General features: G+C 35.2%; 1 protein-coding gene across 1 annotated transcript in view; it reads left to right on the top strand.

Moving 5' to 3' along the window:
- PARPBP (PARP1 binding protein) overlaps window positions 1-20,221 on the top strand; it is an 81,880-nt gene that overhangs the window by 4,104 nt on the left and 57,555 nt on the right. The window lies entirely within an intron of this gene.

The following is a 20,221-nucleotide window of genomic DNA, read 5'->3' as shown; positions in this document are numbered from 1 at the left end:
AATATTACAATTGGATTTGAAATGATTTATTGAAAATTAAGGCCTTCATATGTATAATTGAACATGGGACATGCACGTTTGATGTTTAATGGAAAGTTTTAAGATAACATGAATCTATTATTATGGTTAAAGTTATTTTTATGTAATAAGACTTTGTTCGCTAAAAGAAGTTCTAGAAGGCACACATATGTAATGTTTATTTAAATATAACCACAAAGGATTTCATGTCTCTTTAGTCTTCTTTAATATGGATCAACCTTTCTGTCTTTCATGATTGACATTTTCAGGAGTCACTTATTTTGTAGAGTGTCTCTCAACATGGATTGTTTCATTGGTTCCTTGGACGTAGTAAGCATTTTTGACAGAAAGAATGTTAATGATGTTGCATCCTTTGAGTGTGTTGCTTTGGGAGGAACATGATATCATTTTGTTCCATGATTGGTGATGTTGGTTTTCACTTGATTAAGGTCAGTTGATTTGTCTGCCAGATTTCTTCAATATAAAAGTGCTTTATTCCTTTCATAATTAACACATTGCCATGCGAGGAATATTTTTTTTCCCTTGGGGCCATAGCATTTTATTATGAAAATAGAATAAAAACATCAAAAATAAAATGATCCTTTCTAATTTAATGAAAAATTTGTTATTTTTTATTGTTTCTGTGCATGAGTTATATGCAACACAATCCATGTTTATAGAATTCAATTGTCAATCTATATTACTTGTAACAGTAAGAACATCAACAAGTAAGATTTTCACAAACCAACTGCAGGATGTTGCCTTGTGAGGCCCTGGGCTCAAAACTAGCATGAGTTAAACACAACTCACATGGCAGTTAATGTGTTAACATCTTGTTTCCCTAAAAATAAGACTGTGTCTTATTTATTTTTCCTCAAAAGACACCCTAGGGCTTATTTTCAGGGAATGTGTTATTTTCCCCTCAAAGCCTCAGCTTGCAGCATGCACAGGATGGCTGGGACCTGACAGGGGGAGCTGACCTTGTTGGTGGGGCTGCCCGCACCTTTCTGGTCACCTCTGGGATAGTAGCTGTCATGATGGGGCAGATGAGAGAAGGGCAACTCATCTTCTTTACTGCTCCGCCATGAAATACATGGGTTGTGCAGATAGGCTGCATAGCCACACCTATCACTAGGTCTTATTTTCGGGATAGGGCTTATAATGCACAAATGCTTAGAAATCCTGCTAGGGCTTATTTTATGGGTAGGTCTTATTTTCAGGGAAACACGGTAAGTAATTTGTATGGAAATATTTTGTGACTTTATAAGTATTCTGTTCCCTAAAAAACTTACACATACCAGTTTTAGTACCTGTTGATGATTCTTGCCTGCATCCATTATTACTGTGAGTTGCAAAATGGTGATTTTTGAACTGTACCATGCCTTCTCCATAGTTAGCTGGCTTTCTACTATAACGAGCTTTTCTTTTACCTTAACTGATTAATCCCATCAGCATGGGCCAAACAAAATTCTTTTTTATTTAATGGTTTATAATTGGCTGATGGGAGCCCCTTTTGACTTGCTTCTGTGTCTTTTTGACATGTATCTGTTACTTTTTGAGTATTTTTTACTATATAGCACAAGATGTTCTAGGCTTATCTTGTTTTTTCCTGTTCCAGTCCTAGAACCAGATATTTTTTCAAAAAGGCTTGGTTTCCTTAGTAGGGAATTGGAATTTAGAAAACAAGATGTGGGCCTGGCGTGGTGGCTCACGCCTATAATCCTAGCACTCTGGGAGGCCGAGGCAGGTGGATTGCTCAAGGTCAGGAATTGGAAACCAGCCTGAGCAAGAGTGAGACCCCATCTCTACTATAAGTAGAAAGAAATTAATTGGCCAACTAAAAATATATAGAAAAAATTAGCCGGGCATGGTGGCGCATGCCACCAGCTACTTGGGAGGCTGAGGCAGAAGGATTGCTTGAGCCCAGGAGTTTGAGTTTGCTGTGAGCTAGGCTGATGCCATGACACTCACTCTAGCCTGGGCAACAAAGCAAGACTGTCTCAAAGAAAAAAAAAAAAAAAAAGAAAACAAGATGTGTGTGCTCTAATTGTACTCAGTGCAACTGGGGTGTTACTGCTTCGAGACTTTTCCAGCTCACGGAACTAGGAATTAAATTTTTCACATATTTATATTTATGCCTCTAATTTCAATCTAACATGATAGTATTTTTCTTATCTTCCTTTATTCAATATTGTATTTCCTTTTTCTCATGGAAGGTATGCTTTTGGTTCTATTTCACTTAATGCTCTTTCAGCCAATTTAGAATATATTAGATAAGTTGGGGAGGGAAGAGGAACAACAAACTCCATTCACTGAGAAGAATAAGCCAAGTCCCTGGTTGGCAAAAATTACAGGAAGATGAATGTAGGGCATACCAATGTTGCTCAGGGTCCTTTATCATTCAATAAAGAACAGTTAGGAATTCACTTGAAAGGGACTTCATTAGGGACCAGCATCTCTCGGAGGGATGACTTTTGGGCTTTAATGCTATGAGTAATGCAAAAGACTATAGAAGTTATTGACTAGAGAATGGCATGATGAAATAATATATTAAGAATATAAATATATAGATATATAAATCTAAGGAAAAGAGTCTGGCAATCAGGAGACCAGTTAGGAGGCTGTTGCAAATCCAGGCATGAGCTCATAATGTTCTGTTAAAGCAGTCAGAATGAACAGGAAAGAAGGGATCTGAGAAGTATTCCAAGGAAAAGTTGGTAAGACTGGTTGATGAAACACAGTGAATAAAGAATGTAATAATTAGAAAAGATGCTTTAGATCATTTGAATGGACTGGAGAATAGTTTTGTCACTGCCACTGAAAAAAATAAAATCAGGAAGGAAACCTGATTTTTTAGGTTGTAGTAGTGGTGGTGAAAGGGGACCAGGGAGAGGATTTACTTTGAAACAATGGCAGAATTCAAGTAGAAATGTTTCTCCAGAGACTGCATTATTCCTTGGTAACATAGTTTAATATCTGACAGTCTCCATAAGCAGGAATTTTATCTTTATCTTTTTTCTTCTGTTATTCTAGCTAATGTCAGTTTCCCAAATCAGCAGTAAGAATATAGGGGAAGTTGTAAGATGTATGTGATTACTCATGAAAATTTAGGGAAAATCCTGAATTACCTAAAAAATATAATAGCACTTGTTTGTAAAACTAAAAAAAAGAAGTAAAGCAAATACATGGAAAGAGAACTCAGAGGATACAGGTTGTTTTTAAACTCAAAGTCATGAAATTGTTCCTCATTAGTTCCAAATGTAAATGATTTGTATTATAAAAGTTAACTTTATGTTATTTGAAATTTTGAATTTAATCTACTCAGCAAACAATGAATAACTGATCATTAGGTTCCCAGACAATCCTACAAAATTTATTTTAAGTCCATAATGTAGATGAAATAGTAAATGTTTGTGATAAGAAAGTAATGGAAACAATGCTGTCACTATACTACTAATTTAACAGAATGTTTGAAGAAACTTTCCTCATGATGATTCTTGGTCATTCACTTGTATTTAAAATGGATCACTAAATGCCTACTGGATGTGCAGGGATGGGGCTTGTCAACCTTACTTGGCTGGGCCATTTGTTGGGGGAAACTCTGGTGTTGATAGCTTGATGATGTTCCTTTTGGGTAGACAGTTTCTTCGGAAAAGAGTTTTCTTTCCTCCTGAATGAATGGTATAAAGTCAAGCTTGCCAACGTGTTGGGTGCCTGGTGTGAATGTCACGTGATTCCTATGGTTTTCATATGGCACTTCTGCTCTCAACTGTACTCTTCAGAGATTCTGTTTTACTCTCTCCAGGGAATAAAACTTCAATTTCCTGCCAAGATAGATGGTTGTTTTCCCCTTCCTCAATAGAAATTACTAGGTGAAAATCTAAGTGAAGATTACCAAGAGGAGTAAGCATAATACTGAAGTGACTTCAAGAATCACTTCACTGGTGTATCTCTCCACCATCACCTTCTGCTGAGCACATCGTTTTTCTAATGGGCATATTAAGAGAGTTGGTCTTTAGAATGCTTTGGTCTTATAAAGGCAGAGTGGGTGATGAAGGTCTCTGATTCAGCTTCCCACCTATTTGGGGCTTTGCCTTGTCTTCTAAACTTTGTGCTCAGAGTTTATAAAAACCAGGTTCTAGAGCCAGAGAGTGATAGAAGATATGGAGTTTGCCTTTAAGCAAACACAAGCCCCACCTTTTGCTTACCCCTCTGTATTGGTACTTTCTCATTGATTTTGGCCTTTTATAGTTTCAATTCTCTTTATAGACCATTTAGTCATGCTTAAAAAGTTTTTTCCTATTTCCTCTTATAATTTTAGGTATTCTTTATGGAGGGGCGCAGCGCTGGGGAGGGAGGTGGTGCTTTCTCTGTATATTGAGGCAGCCAAGTTGCCCTGTTGGTATGTCTATTTTAAAATTATAACAGATGATATAAGTTCTTTCCATATCTTGTTTTTTTCATCCAACATTGTTTTCAAGATATTTTCAGGTGCTGATACAAAAGTTTATCTAATTTATTCATTTTAACAATTGTACATGTCCCTTTATATCACTGTTACATTTTATTTATTAATGGATCTTTAGATTGTTTGAAGTTTTTTGGTGTTACATTACAGTTCTGCCTTGAAACGAAATGTCTGTGTACTGAGCAAGAGGTTCTCTAGGCCCCTTATTTCAGTGGTTATATGATAGACACATCTTTATCTCACATGTGGTTGTTAGAATTTACGTTTATGTCAGCAGTGTCATTTTCTTATTTCTCTCTCCCCACATTAGGTCTTCTCAAACTTTATCAGAAAAGAGAAAAAAATGATATTTCATTTTAATTTTTCTGATAACTATAGCTTTTAAACATTTAAAAAATGCTTATTTGACCACATAGATATTCTCTTTTTTTAAATAGAATCATTTTTAATAATGAAATAAACTAGAAACAATCTAAATGTACATCACCTGGAAGTTGAGGCTATGTAGCATGATAAACCACCAATGGAATAGTGTGCAATCATTAAAAAGTTTGGGTATATGTACATTTATTGAAATGGAAAAATATTCAGGATATATTGTTAATAAATGTTCTAGAGTAAGTCTGCCTGGATTCTCAGCCCAGTTCAACCTTTTCTCTGAGTGGCCATAGGCAAATCACTTAATTTTTTAAAAATTAAATTTTTTAAATTGACAAATAAATTATTTTCATCGTGTACAACATGTTTTGAAATATGTATACATTTGGAAATGGCTAAAGTGAGCTAATTAACATGCATTACCTCATGTACTTATCATTTTTGTGGTGAGAATGCTTAAAATCTGTTCTCTTAGCAATTTTCAAGGATACAACACATTGTTACTATTAATAACTAAAGTCACCATGTGGTACAATAGATTTCTTGAAATTATATTTCTCCTATTTTAACTGAAATTTTGTATTCTTTGACCAACATCTCCTCGTCTCTGCCCTCAGCAACTACCATTCTGTTCTTTACTTCTGTAAGTTCAACTTTTTTATACTCACATGTATAAAAAAATATCATGTGATATTTTTCTTTCAGTGCCTGGCTTATTTCACTTAACATATGTTCTCCAGGTTTGTCCATGTTGTTCCAAATGACAGGATTTACTTCTGTTTTAAACGCTGCATCATTTCCATTGTGTATGTATACCACATTTTCTTAATCCATTCATCCACTGTAGACACTTAAGTTGATTCCATATCTTGTTATTGTGAATAATACTGCAATGAACATGGAAATGCAGGTATCTCTTTCACATACTGATTTCATTTCCTATGGATATATATCCAGTATTGAGATTGCTGGATCATATGGTAGTTCTATTTTTAACTTTTTGTTAAACCTCCATACTGTTTTCCATAGTGGCTATACTAGTTTTCATTTCTGCCAACAGTATACAAGGGTTCTCTTTTCTCCACATCTTCTTCAACATTTGTTATCTTTCCTCCTTTTGATAACAGCCATTTAAAGAGGTGTGAGGTGATTGATTACTCATTGTGGTTTTAGTTTTCATTTCTCTGATGATTAGTGATGTTGAGCATTTTTTCATATACCTTTAGGCAATTTGTACATATTTGGGGAAATGCCTATTGAGACCCTTTGCTCTTTTTATAAAAAAAAAAAATTGTTAAATTTTAAAGTTTATTTTATTTTTTTTTTAGAGGCAGGGTCTCCCTGTTTCCCAGGCTGGACCAGGGCCACTGGAACTCCTAGGCTCCAGTGACCCTCCTACCTCAGCCTCCCAAGTAGCTGGGACTATAGGTGTGCACCACTACTCCTAGATTCTTTGCCTATTTTTAAATGGGGTTATTTTGTTATTATTGAATTGTTTGAGTTCCTTTATATATTTTGGATATTAACCCTTTATGAGATGTATTGTTGGTAAATATTTTCTCTAATTCTAGAGGTTGTCTCTTCACTCTGTTGATTATTTTTTTGGCTGTGCAGAAGCTTTTTAATTTGATGTAATCCTATTTGTATTTGCTTTTGTTGTCCGTCCTTTTGGGTTTATATCCAAAAAAAATCATTGTCCAGACCAATGTCATAGAGCTTTTCTTTTATGTTTTCTTCCATTACTTTTACAGTTTCAGGTCTTACATTTAAGTCTTTAATCCATGTTGAGTTGATTTTTCTGTAGGGAATGAGAGAAGGGTCTAATTTCATTCTTCTGCATGTTGATATCCAGTTGTCCAAGCACCATTTATTGCAGAGACTGTTCTTTCTCCATTATGTGTTCTTGGCATCTTTGTCAAAAGTCAGTTGGCCATAAATGGTGTGAATTTATTTCTGGGCACTCTATTCTGTTCCATTGGTGTCTGTATCTGTTTTTATGCCAGTACAATGCTATTTTGATTACTGTTGTTTTGTAATATATTTTGAAGTCTGGTAGTGTAATACCTCTAGCTTTGTCCTTTTTGCTCAAAATTTCTTTGCCTATTGGGGGTCTTTTGTGGTTCCCTATGAATTTTAGAATTATTTTTCTATTTCTGTGAAAAGTGTGATGGAATTTTGATGAGATTGTGTTGAATCTGTGTATTGCTTTGGGTAGTTCGGACATTTTAACAATGTTAATTCTTCTAATCCATGGATACGAATACCTTTCCATTTATTTGTGTCTTCTTCAATTTCTTTTATCATTATTTTATAGTTTTTGGTGTATAGATCTTTCATATATGAAGATATATGATATAAAACTAAAAATCAATAACAAGAATTTCAGAAAATTCAGAAACACGTGGAAATTAAACAACATGCTCATGAACAACCACTGGTTTGAAGAGGAAATTAAAGGGAAATTTAAAAATATTAACATCTTGACACAAATGAAAATGGAAGCACAGCATAGCAAAACTTATGGGATAAAGCAAAGGCAGTTCTAAGAGGAAAGTTTACAGCAATAAAAGCCTACATCAAAAAAGAAGAAATATCTTAAGTAAACCACCTAATGTTACATCTAAAGGAATTAGAAAAATAACAAATTAAGGCCAAAATTAGCAGAAGGAGGGAAATAATAAAGATTAAAAAAAATAAATAAATGGGCCGGGCACGGTGGCTCACGCCTGTAATCTTAGTACTCTGGGAGGCCGAGGCCAGTGGATCCCTTAAGGTCAGGAGTTCGAAACCAGCCTGAGCAAGAGTGAGACCTCATCTCTACTAAAATAGAAAGAAATTAATTGGCCAACTAAAAATATATAGCAAAAATTAGCCAGGCATGGTGGCGCATGCCTGTAGTCCCAGCTACTCGGGAGGCTGAGGAAGAAGGATCGCTTGAGCCCAGGAGTTTGAGGTTGCTGTGAGCTAGGCTGATGCCATGGCACTCTAGCTCAGGCAACAGAGTGAGACTGTCTCAAACAAAAAGAAATAAATGAAATAGAGACTAGAAAAACAATAGAAAAGATCAATAAAACTAAGAGTTGGTTTTTAAAAAAATAAAATTGACAAACCTTTAGGTAAACTAAGAAAAAAGAGAAGACTCAAATAAAATCAGAAATGAAAGAGGAAACATTACAGCTGATACTACAGAAATGTAAAGGATCATAAGAGATTACTTTGAACAATTTTATGCCAATGAATTGGATAACCTATAACAAATGGATAATTTCCTAGACACATAAAACCTACCAAGACTGAATCATGAAGAAATAGAAAATCTGAGTAGACTAATAACAATTAAGGAGATTGTATAATAAAAAATCTTTTATCAAAGAAAAGCCCAGATCCTGATGGCTTCATTGTTAAATTCTACCATTTAAAGCACTAATACCAATCCTTCTCAAACTTTTCCAAAAAACCGAAGAAGAGGGGATACTTCAAAACTCATTTTATGAGGCAAATATCCTCTTCTTAGATTTTCTGTTTATTTCCTATGCTTATTTTACTATTGAGTTGTTTTTGTCTCTTGGTTATTTGGAAAAGTTCTATATATATTTTAGATACTCTCTTTGTTATACACTTTGTTGATATGGTAGGGAAGGCAAAATTTTACCTCCACTTTTTTAGGGTTTTTCAGCTGGGCCTGAGAATTAAGTTGACTTTGACTTAAGACAGATCAATAAGCAAATATCATACAAATTTGTTCAATAAAAGTGTTCCAAGGCACAGGAAACTTTATAAGGAAACGAAGACCCAAAGATAAGTTTACAGTTGAACACTTATGTATGAATTAGACAAAGACTAGTAGTAAAATGAAAATGTGACAAAGCAAAGGGTATTGGGCTAGGGTAATTAACTGGATGGAGGAGTGGCCAGGAAGATAAGTGTTAGTTTAACAAGGTTTGTTTGTTACAGACTTCACTACACCTCAACTTCCTATCCTTGATAATAAGAGCGTTACTTTCCTTCTTGTATAGAGAATACATCTTTCACATGTGAATTTCATCTCCTACTTTTAAGAAACAGAAGGAAGTTCACAGTGATTGTGTATCTTCTGTTTTTCAAGTACTTTTAAACCCAATATTCAGTATGCCAGAGTGGCATAATCTGAGGTGGCATCCATATTCCTAACTCTTTTAGTATTTTCCAGTGCACTCCTTTTTACTTACTTTCACTGTATACATTTCCCTTACTTTGTTCTACTAGCATTTATGTGGGAGACCTCTCTACTGAGTCTTAATCTTGTATGATCAGGTACTCCTGGACATCTTTACCTTAATTTTCCACACCTGTCTCCACATCAGTTTTTAAAATAGAGCACATTGTTTCCTTCATCAGCTTATTTTCCCAGTCATATTTTCAGTCTCAATGATACATACCATTGTCACTGAAGCTGGACACGCATAGGTCATCTTAGAGTCTCTTTCCTTTGCTCCTCCTTGTAACCCGTATCCAAATCTTGCCAATTTTATTGCTTGAGTATTTTTATTTTAATTTTTTCTTCTTTAGTAATTTAAAGAAATAGCTCCAAATTAAGCAATCTTAGGATATTGAATAAACAAAATAGCCAAAGGTTAAACTTTGGTGACCACATACCAGAAAATACTGAGAGAGAGAAACAGGCAGTTATAATAATAAGAAATCAATATCATATCATGATTGAAAGTGTTATTCTAGAATCAGACCATATTTCAAATTTCATAAATCAAATTCTTTTGTTTATGAATGACTTTAATGAAATATTAATATATCTTATAAAAAAGCTAAGTGAAATATAATCTGAAAAATGTCTCTCATTCTAAAAATTTTGATATATTGAAATATTCAATCCAAGTCTTTTTTTCTTTAGGATTTATCTGTGTAGCAGTCACTCAGTGTCTCATTCTACTTGCTAATTTTCTACTTGCTAATTCACTTAATTCACTGTGAAAGTTCAGATTCTGGGTGGGAAAGAAGAGGAGAGGTGAGTTGTAACTGAGCTTTTCACAGTTTGTGTGTGCACATGTGTAGAGGGGATGGTGGGTTGCAGTTCAGTTTTACTTCCACATTAACATTCCACATACACAGCTCAGGAATCCTCAACTGTGCTCAGTCTTCCCAAGCAGTCAGCTGTATGAAACAACATGCACATACGCCTGCTGGTGCATTCATAAGTAGCATATAGTGATAAAAAGATGGAGTTGGCTGTATATATCAATTACCTATGTTTTTTATCCGTGTTTGAGCTCTAATTAGTAGGTTATTAACTCTCTGAAGTTTGAGAGCACAAGTCCTAGTTCTTACAACTGAATTTGACTATAGTAAAACTTTTTATTATTTTAAAATATTAATTAAGGAGGTACAGATGTTTTTGTTACATGGCTACCTTGTATAATGCTTAAGTCAGGGCTCTTGGTGTGCCCATCACCAGAATAGTGTTCATTGTACCCATTTTTTATCTCATACTCCCCCTCCCCACCCTTCCTCCTCCTTGGTTTCTCATGCCCTTTATATTGCTTTGTACCTGTGTGTACCCACTTACTAGTGAGAATATAAGGTATTTGACTTTCCATTCCTGAGATACTTTTCTTAGGCTAATGGTCTCCAGTTCCATCCAAGTTGCTGGAAATGACATGACATGATCTCATTTCTTTTTATAGCTGAGTAGTATTCCATGCAGTATACATAACACATTTTCTTTACTTATGAATTGATAGTCTCCTAGGTTGATTCCACTTCTTTGCAATTGTAAATTGTGTTGTGATAAACATTTAAGTGAAGATGCCTTTTTGATAAAATGACTTCATTTCCTTTAGGTTCATACCCAGAAGGGAGATTGTTGGATCAAATGGTAGGTCTACACTTATTTCTTTGAGGAATCTCCATGCTGTTTTCCATCCTACTAACAGTGTATAAGTGTTTCTTTCTCTTTGCATCCACATGAGCATCTATTATTTTTTGACTTTTTAATAATGGCCATTCTGATAGCAGTAAGGTGGTATCTCATTGTAGTTTTAATTTGTTTTAGTTCTTTGTAAATTCTGGTTATCAGTCCTTTGTTGGATATATAGTTTGTGAATATTTTCTTCCCTACTGTAGGCTATCTATTCACTCTGTTGATTATTTTCCTTGCTGTGCAGAAGCTTTTTAATTAAGTCCCATTTATTTATTTTTGTTGTTGCTATATTTGCCTTTGGGGTTTTAGTCATAAATTCTTCACCTAGTCTGATGTCTAGAAGAGTTTTTCCTATATTTTCTTTTAGAATTTTTATGGTTTCTTGCCTTACATTTAAGTCTTTAATCCATCAATTTTGTATATAGTGAGAGAGAGGGTCCTGATTCATTCTTCTGCATGTGGCTACCCAATTTTTCCAGCATCATTTATTGAATAGGGAGGGCTTCCTTTCCCCAGTGTATGTTTTTTGTCTTCTTTGTTGAAGATCAGTTGGTTGTAGATAAATGGCTTTATTTTTGGGTTCTTTATTCTGTTCCATTGGTCTATGTCTCTACTTTTATACCAATACCATGCTGTTTTGGTAGTGATTGCCTTGTAGTATAATTTGAAGTCAGATAATGTGATGCCTCCAGATTTTTTCTTTTTGGTTAAGATTGCTTTGCCTATTCGGGCTCTTTTTTGGTTCCAAATGAAGCTTAGTTTTCTTTTTTATAGATCTGTGATATATGACTTTGGTATTTTGATGGGGATCAGGTTGAATCAGTAAATCACTTTGGACAGTATGGACATTTTAATGCTGATTCTACTAAACCATGAGCAGGTAATGTTTTTTCACTTGTTTCTGTCATCTGTGATTTTTTTTTTTTATCAGTGTTTTGTAGTTCTCTTTGTAGAGATCTTTCATCTCCTTGGTTAAATATATTCCTAGGTATTTCATTTTCTTTTTAGCTATTGTGAATAGCTAAAACTCCTTCATTTGATTTTCCATTTGACTGTTTTTAGTTTATATAAATGCTACTGATTTGTGTACATTGATTTTGTTACTTCAGACTTTACTGAATTTATTTATCAATTCCAGAAGTTTTTTGGTGGAGTATTTAGGATTTTCTAGATACAAGATCATATTATCAGCAAACAGGGATAGTTTGACCTCCTCTTTTCCAACTTGGGTACCCTTTATTTCTTTCTCTGGCCTGATTGCTTTGGCTGGGACTTGCAATGCTATGTTGAATAGAAGTGGTGATAAGTGGGCATCTTTGTCTTGTTCCAGTTCTTAGGGAGAATGCTTTCAACTTTTCCCATTCAGCATGATATTATCTGTGAGTTTGTTATATATGGCTTTTATAATTTTTAAGCATGTTCCTCCTATGCCTAATTTGTCAAGGGTTTTTATTATGAGAGTGATGGATTTTATTAAATGTTTTTTCTGCATCTCTTGAGATGATAATGTGGTCTTTGTTTTTGTTTCTGTTTATGTGGTATATCGCATTTATTGATTTGCATATGTTAAGCCATCCTGGCATGCCTGGGATGAAATGAAACCCACTTGATTATATTGCATTATCTTTTTGATGTCCTCTTGAATTGGTTTGCTAGTACTTTGTTGAGGATTTTTGCATCTGTGTTTATAAGGAATATTGCTCTATAGTTTTCTTTTTCTGTTGTATCTTTTCCTGGCTTTGGTGTTAAGGTAATATGGCTTCATAGAATGAGTTAGAAAGGGTTCCCTTCTTCTCAATGGAATAGTTTCTGTAGGATAGATACCAGTTCTTATTTGTAGGTCTTGTAGAATTCATCTGTGAATCTAGCTGGTTTGGGGTTTTGTTGTTAGATTTTTATTATTTTATTACTGCTTCCACCTCACTGCTTGTTATTGGTCTGTTCAGGATTTCTATTTCTTTCTGATTCAAACTTGGGAGGTTATGTGTTTCTACGAATTTTTCCATTTCCTCTAGGTTTTCTAGTTTTTTTTTTTTTAACATAGAGGTTTTCATAGTATTCACACATGATATTTTGTATTTCTGTGATATCAGTTGTAATCTTTCCTTTTTCATTTCTGGTTGAGGTTATTTCAGTCCCTTGTCTTCTATTCTTGGTTAATATGGTTAGTGGTTTATCAATTTTATTTATCTTTTCAAGGAACCAACTTCTTGTTTCATTGATCCTTTGTGTTGTTTTTTGTTTTCTATTTCATTTAGTTCTGCTCTGAGCTTTGTTGTTTATTTTCTTCTGCTGGCTTTAGAATTGGTTTGTTCTTCTTTTCCTAGTTCCTTGATATGTGGCATTAGATTGTTAATTTGTGATCTTTCTGTGTTTTTGATGTAGGCATTTAAACTATGAACTTTCCTGTTAGAGCTGCTTTTTCTGTATCCCATAGATTTTGAAAGCTTGTGTCCCCTTTGTCATTAAGTTCGAGGAATCATTTGATCCCCATCTTAATTTCATCAGTGTCGCAAGGGTCATTCAGCAGCAGGTTGTTTAATTTCCATGACTTTGTGTAGATTTGAGTGTTTCTCTTGGAATTGATTTCTAGTTTTATTTCACTGTGGTCTGATAAGATATATGGGATGATTTCGATTTTTTAAAAAATTTTTCTGAGACTTGTTTTGTGGCCTAAGATATGATCAGTCTTGAATAATGCCCCATATGCTGATGAGAAAAATGCATACATATTCAGTAGTTTTTGAGTATAACGTTCTGTAAATGTCCATTAGGTCCATTTATTCTAGAGTCCCATTGAAGTCCAGTGTTTCTTTAATTTATTTTCCACTTAAATTTTTTTCTCAGAGTGTTGAAATCCCCAACCATTAAGATGCTACTATTTCTTTGCTTAGATCTAGAAGAATTTGCTTTATGAAACTGGGAGCTCCTATGTTAGTTGCATATATATTTAGGATTGTGATCTTTTCTTTTCTTTTTCTTTTTTTTTAAACATTGTTGGTTTAAAGTCTATTTTATCTGATATGAGAATGGCTACACCTATTTGCTTTTGATTTCCGTTTGTGTGGAATATTTTTTTTCCATCCCATTACCTTGGGTCTGTGTGAATGCTCGTGGTTTAGATGTGTTTCTTGGAGACATCATATATTTGAATTGTTTTTTTGCATTCATTCAGCCAGTTTATGTCTTTTAAGTGGAGTATTCACACTATTCACATTGAGTGTTAGTATTGATGTATAGGATGCTGTTCTGTTCAACATGTTGGATGATACTTTATTGTTTTATTTTCCTTCTTATACTATTTTATTAGAGCTGTTAGCTGTAACTTTGGGGTGCTTTACACTGGTTGGAATCTGTTGTGCTGTTGCATGTAAAATGAACTTTTTAGCATTTCCTATAAGAAGTCTAGTAATGACAAATTCCTCTAGTGTTTGCTTGTCTGGGAAAGACTATTTCTCCTTCATTTATGAAACTTAGTTTAGCAGGATACAAAATTCTTTACTGGCAGTTATTCACTTTATAGAGACTAAAGATAGGACCCCATTCATTTCTAGCTTGTAAATTTTCTCTTGAAAAGTCTGCTGTTAGTCTGATGGATTTTTCTTTGTAAGTTACTTGATGCTTCGCCTCACAGCTCATAGGAATTCCTCCTTTGTGTTGACTTTGGCCTGTCTGATAACTATATGCCTCTTTTCAATAAATCTCCCAGGTGTTCATTCAACTGGAATCTGCATGTCTAAATTTCTAGCAAGACCAGGGAAGTTTTTCGCAATTATTTCCACAAACAAATTTTCTAGGCCTTTTGCTTGTCCTTCGCCCTGAGGGATAGCTATGATTCTTATATTTGTCCATTTTACTTAATCCCATATTTCTCATCAACTTTGTTCATTCCTTTTAATTCTTTGTTCTTTATTTTTGACTGACTAGGTTAATTCAAAAGAGTTGTCTTAATGCTCTGAAATTCTTTTTTCTGCTTGGTTTATAGTCTTAAAACTTTTCAGTGTGTTTTGTATTTCCCTTAAGGCATTTTTCATTTTTCAAAATTCGATTTTTTTAAATATATCTGTCTCTTCAGTAAATTTTTCATTTATTTCCTGAATTGTTTTTCTAGTTTCTTTGAATTCGTTTTACCTTTTCTGATGGCTCTCATTGAGCTTCCTTACAGTCCATATTTGAAATTCTTTATCTGTCATTTCATTATTTTCACTTTGGTTGGTATCCATTGCTAGAGAGCTGGTGTGCTCCTTATGGGTGTCCTTTCAGTCTTATTTTTCAGACTTCTGGAGTTCTTGCACTGATTTCTTCTCATCTGGAGCAGCTGTTGCTTCTTGTTTTTGGATTTTCTTTTGTTTAGATAAGGCTTCCTTCCCTCCCTCCATTCTTAAGGGTGTGTCTATAGCATATATGGGGTAAGGACCCTTGGCTTTGCTTGTGGGTAGTTTGATGGGGGTCTAGGTTCTGGGTTGATACCTTGGTTATAGATATCTTTAGTGTGGTGGTTTTCTAAATTGGAAATTTTTTGTAGGCTGTAGTGGTAGTGAATTATGTGTGTGGGCAGATTCCCTAAGGGAAGATGGAGGTCTTTGAAATCCTTTCTCTTTCTCCAGCCCATTGGTTTTCTTAACAGTGTGAATTATAGCAGGACACCCAGTTTAATCTCTGAGACAGTAGGTGGTGCTCGTGGGTACTACTCAACTATGTTCTCTGTGATTGGAGGAGTGTAGATGAGTGGGGCTGGGTTGGAGGAGCCTGCCTTCAGGCTTCACAAAGGCAGGCACAAGAGCTATGTCAGCTGGGGTCAATGGTTAGCTTCCCGGTCACTGGGAAAAGCCACCAGGGAGGTCTGAAGTTGCCCCAGCAAACCAGATAGTCTGTTCATTGGGCAGGGCTGTCTGGATTCAAAGTTTGGCAGATGAGAGTGAATTTCACTCTTCTTTTTCTTCCCTTGCCTTGTGTATCTCCTTCCAGGTGCCAGCAGTGGCCCAAATTAGCTGAGTTCATTAGCAGTGGCACCGCCATAGGCTGGGAACTTCCGTTCCCAGGATCCAACTACAAATCGAAAGTGTGGCTTTCCTGTTGGGATGGGTACCCTGCAAGTGCCCTGGGGCTGGCACTCTTCTTTTAGTTTCATCCACATGGGCTACCTCCCCTCCCAAGATTAGTTCACAGATCTCCCCTCCATGCCCTGAGCAACACAATCAAGTCCTACAGAACGGGATCCAGCCTCTGCGCCTGTACTTTCATCCCCCAAGTTCAATCCCTGACCTTGTGAGGGAGAATGGTATCGGTCCCGAGTTGCCTGTGGAGTGCCGAAAGCAGGCTAAATGTCCCTCCATTTTGTGATATGCTCTGCTCTGCTGGAGCAACCAGGCGAACAGCACTGGGGAGGGCTGGTAGGTAGGAAGCTCACAGTCAGAGCACTCCTTGGTCTACTGCAGGTCTTAAGAGGAAAGGTGTGGTGAGTTCACCAACCGAGGGGAAGGAGCCACTCCTGAGAGTCCTGGCTCAATTGTGCCTTGGGGCACCTGTGCCAACTCATGTGTGAACTGCCATTCATCAGTGAGGAGGGGCTGGGAAGGAGAAGAGTCTCAATGGAGGAGAGCTGGCACTCTTGTCCTCCTTGTCCGTCCCCCTAGAGGGCAGCTCACCCAAAATGCTCTGGGATTACATAGTTCCCCTAGGACCCAAGGATCTTCTATGGCCACTGTAGTCTGGGCAAGATTTGGGGAATGTTTATGTGGGGGCCAGTGACATGAAAACTGAAGGGCTGAAGCTCCCTGGGGAGGACAGAGGCACACAATGGGTGGAGAAACAGTATGGCGCCCATCACCTCAGCTCAGGTCTATGGCAAGAGGAAGTGAACCCAAGGGAGTTGGCAGCCAGTGCTTTATTCTCAAAAAGCTCCCAGTTCACTGGTGGCAGCAGCTTTTGGGCTCATGAGGTTAGAGAAGCTCTCTAGCAGCTCGGGAGCCTGTAGGTCTGCTAGAAGTGTGAGGGAAGGAGAAACAAAACCCCCATCTACACTTTCTACAGGGATGCAGATTCCTTGGGGGTTGATCTCTGCCAAAATCTTGAAATCTTGCTTCTTCATGTTCAGTTGTGCAACTTCTTCCTGTGGAATCTCCTGTAGGTTCTGGCACTTTTCACTCAGAATTACACTTGAGTTACTTTTTTTTTTTCATCTAAAACTTTCCCTTCTTTCTAAGACCATCTGGTGACCAGTGTCTCTAGTCAGCCATCTTACCTCACCCCTCTAGTAACACTTTTGAATACCTAGTAGAGTTGTTAGTTTGTGTAATGACATGTTTGTTTTCTTAACTGCTTGAGTGAGAGAAAAGAAAAGGTATATTAAAATAACCTTTTGAGTTTTGGGTTTTTGGCTTGTTTCTTGAGGGGGGAAAATTTTATAGCTTTAGGTACATAATACTTTTATAGCAGTTTTATACTGCTAAAGGTTTAACCTATTATAGATTCATTGAGAACTATTGACTTCAAAGTATTGCAAATATACATGACTTCATTAGGTGCCGAATAATATTTTGGCCTTTTCTTTCTTTTGAATTAGCTTCATAGTTTGAATTGGCCTGGAAATTATGTTATATACACTGTTTCCCACTTTAATTCATTTTATTGAGAGGGTTACAAAGTTCAATTGCTTAAAATAGATGAAGGTATTAATTTTATAACTTCATGTAAAGCAATCACAGTAACTGTAGCTGACTGTAATGGTGACCTAACAAATAAGAAGAAACAGGTTTTTAAAATTGTATTACATTTATCACCACCCTTACCCCCAAAACAATTACTTTACTTTGAATAGGGGAAGAGAAAGGAAATTGACATGTTTGATTACCTACCATTTATCAAGTGTTATTTAATCTGTATAATCTCATTTTATAACCAAGGAAACTGACTCAGAAGGGTTTCAGTATGTTACCCAAAGTCACACAGCCAGTTAGTGCTCTTATGTAGACCTTTCTTTTCTCTAATGATAACAAAATGTCCAGTTAAGTAAAAATGTAAAGTTCATTTAGAATTTTAATTATAAAAATAACTTTGCTATAATATACAAAGTACAAGTTTTCTAAAAATGTGTGACTTGCTTTTTCTCATTTTATTCTTGTGAAATACAATATCCTTCTTATGTTCATCAGAGAATTGAACATTGAACAATTTGAACTTCCTTCATATATTAGCCAGCTGGCATGTTTTCCTAGCAAAACATTTTCTGATTTGACCACAGACTCTCTCAATCAGTTGTTACTGGTTTGAATAATAGAATATGCTGTCATGGTGGGCACCTGATCATGAAAATTGATTTCTGGACTGCATTTTTATTTGGATTTAAAATGTTTTTACAATCCCAGTATAAACACTGTTAATCTAGTCAAAACCTTTTCTTACAAGAGCAAGAGCTTGCATAGTTTTATTTAACTAGTTATAGTCAATAGGGTGAGAATAAATTGTACATTTACATTAGACAAAATCTTGATTTATTTTAAACATGAACGATGTTATACTAAAATAGTTGTAGGAATTTTAAAGATAAAACAGTTTAGTTTTGAAACTTTAAATAACTGGATTTATTTAATTTAAATACCATTTGGAAATTTTCTGGTGTGTAACCTTTGTGGGATTGGGAAGTAAATTATACAGTTTGGTGCAATGCTGGGAAATTGCAAACCTGTCTTACATTGGAGTAATGGATCCAAGGTTTGAGAGTACTGATTTATTTTCTGGTTGTTGATTGAAGCAGTTTCATGAAATAGAATTAATATTTATATTCATGATATAATAGACCACTACTCTAAGGACAATGAGGGTAATTTTCTTAGTTGTATCCATATAGATGAATAAGGAGCTATTTTTTTTAGGGCAATTTGAATAACTTGTCTTAAATTTGAATAGTAAGTAGTCAAAGTGGCTATTTTTTATAAAAAATATAATATATACAGATTTAAAGGAGTCATTTATATAGAAAATAGCATATTATTTGAGTATGTTTGATTTTCTATTCTTTGTTATATAAGGATGATTCCAATTTAGTTCTAGTGAACTATAATCCTATTTAATCATCCACTCATCTTAATTTTTATTTTTTTAATTAAAAAAATTAGAGACAAGGTATCACTCTGTCACTCAGGCTGTCACGTCACTCTAATTGTGAAGTCAATTATGTCTAATTAAAATTTAATTTGTATTTTTTATCTCAATTGTAAGGCTAGAGTACAATGCCCAGTCATAGCTCACTGCAGCCTCAAATTCCTAGGCTCAAACGATCCTCCTGCCTCAGCCACCCTAGTAGCTAGGACTACAGGTGTGCACCACCACATTTGGCTATTTTTAAAAATTTTTTGTAGAGCTAGGGTCTTACTATGTTGCCCATAGTAAGGCTGGCCTTGAGTCCCTGCCTTGGCCTCCCAAAGTGCTGGAATTATAAGTGTGAGCCACCATACCCAGCCATCCAACCCATCTTTAAATGTAATTAATGGAAAGTCTTGCTGTTAGCAGAAACTACTAACATATTAAAGGAACTTAACTGTAAAAGATAGTAACATATTACATTTTACAAAACCATATATGGATACTTAAAAACATTTGTTACTCATGCTATATTTGAATGGAACAGTTAGAATTTTTTACTGAATTAGGGCTGACATTTCTTAGAAAGCAGAGTTATTAATATCTGGAATATTAATAAAGGAGCAGAATATAATCAATAAAAAATAAACAAACCTTCAACATTTCTACTGAGAGAATTTATCATATGGATATTGAAGAGGAGACTTTAAAGAAACCTTTATAGTTAGATAAAATATTGACATGCAGACATGTTGGCAACATTAGTGGATCTCTAAGCAACTATATGTCACTGTAGCCAGATTACAATCTGTTTTATTCTTTCTGGTAAAAATAGAAAGCCATTCAAAAAAGAGAAAGAAAAGGAATAATTTTACCTGTTAGTAACATTGGACAACTTATAGAAAGCAACTTGACTTTGGCTTTTTAGCACTTGTTTGTTACAGTTTCATGTGTCCAAGAGCAGCGAAGAATCAAAATTATCCTCTGGTTTTAGCACCAATATTTTGCTTTCCCTGTAACTGAGACACAATTTAAAAAAATAATCTCTATGACCATATTTTAAGACAAACACTTGGAATATTGTGTTATGTGGGAATTCACTACGGCATTGACAATTTTAAATAAGAGATTAAAAATACATTAGCTAAAAGGAACTAAATATTAACAGAATCAAATGTTTCCCCAATCAATAATACTTAAGTACAGCTTACTGCCCACCCATTCCACCAATTTGGGTAGAAGAAATTTAATGAAATTTGGGAAAATTCATTTTTTCCAAACTTTGGGAAGTTCGGGGAACAAAACCAGTGACTATATATTTGCCAATTTTGTCATGTGCAAACCTGCCTTATTTCATATTT

Source organism: Microcebus murinus, chromosome 10 (assembly GCF_040939455.1).
Source record: "Microcebus murinus isolate Inina chromosome 10, M.murinus_Inina_mat1.0, whole genome shotgun sequence".
In the NCBI taxonomy this organism is placed as follows: Eukaryota; Metazoa; Chordata; class Mammalia; order Primates; family Cheirogaleidae; genus Microcebus; species Microcebus murinus.
Note: the sequence above shows the minus strand (reverse complement) of the source record. Positions and strands in the feature narration are given on the sequence as shown.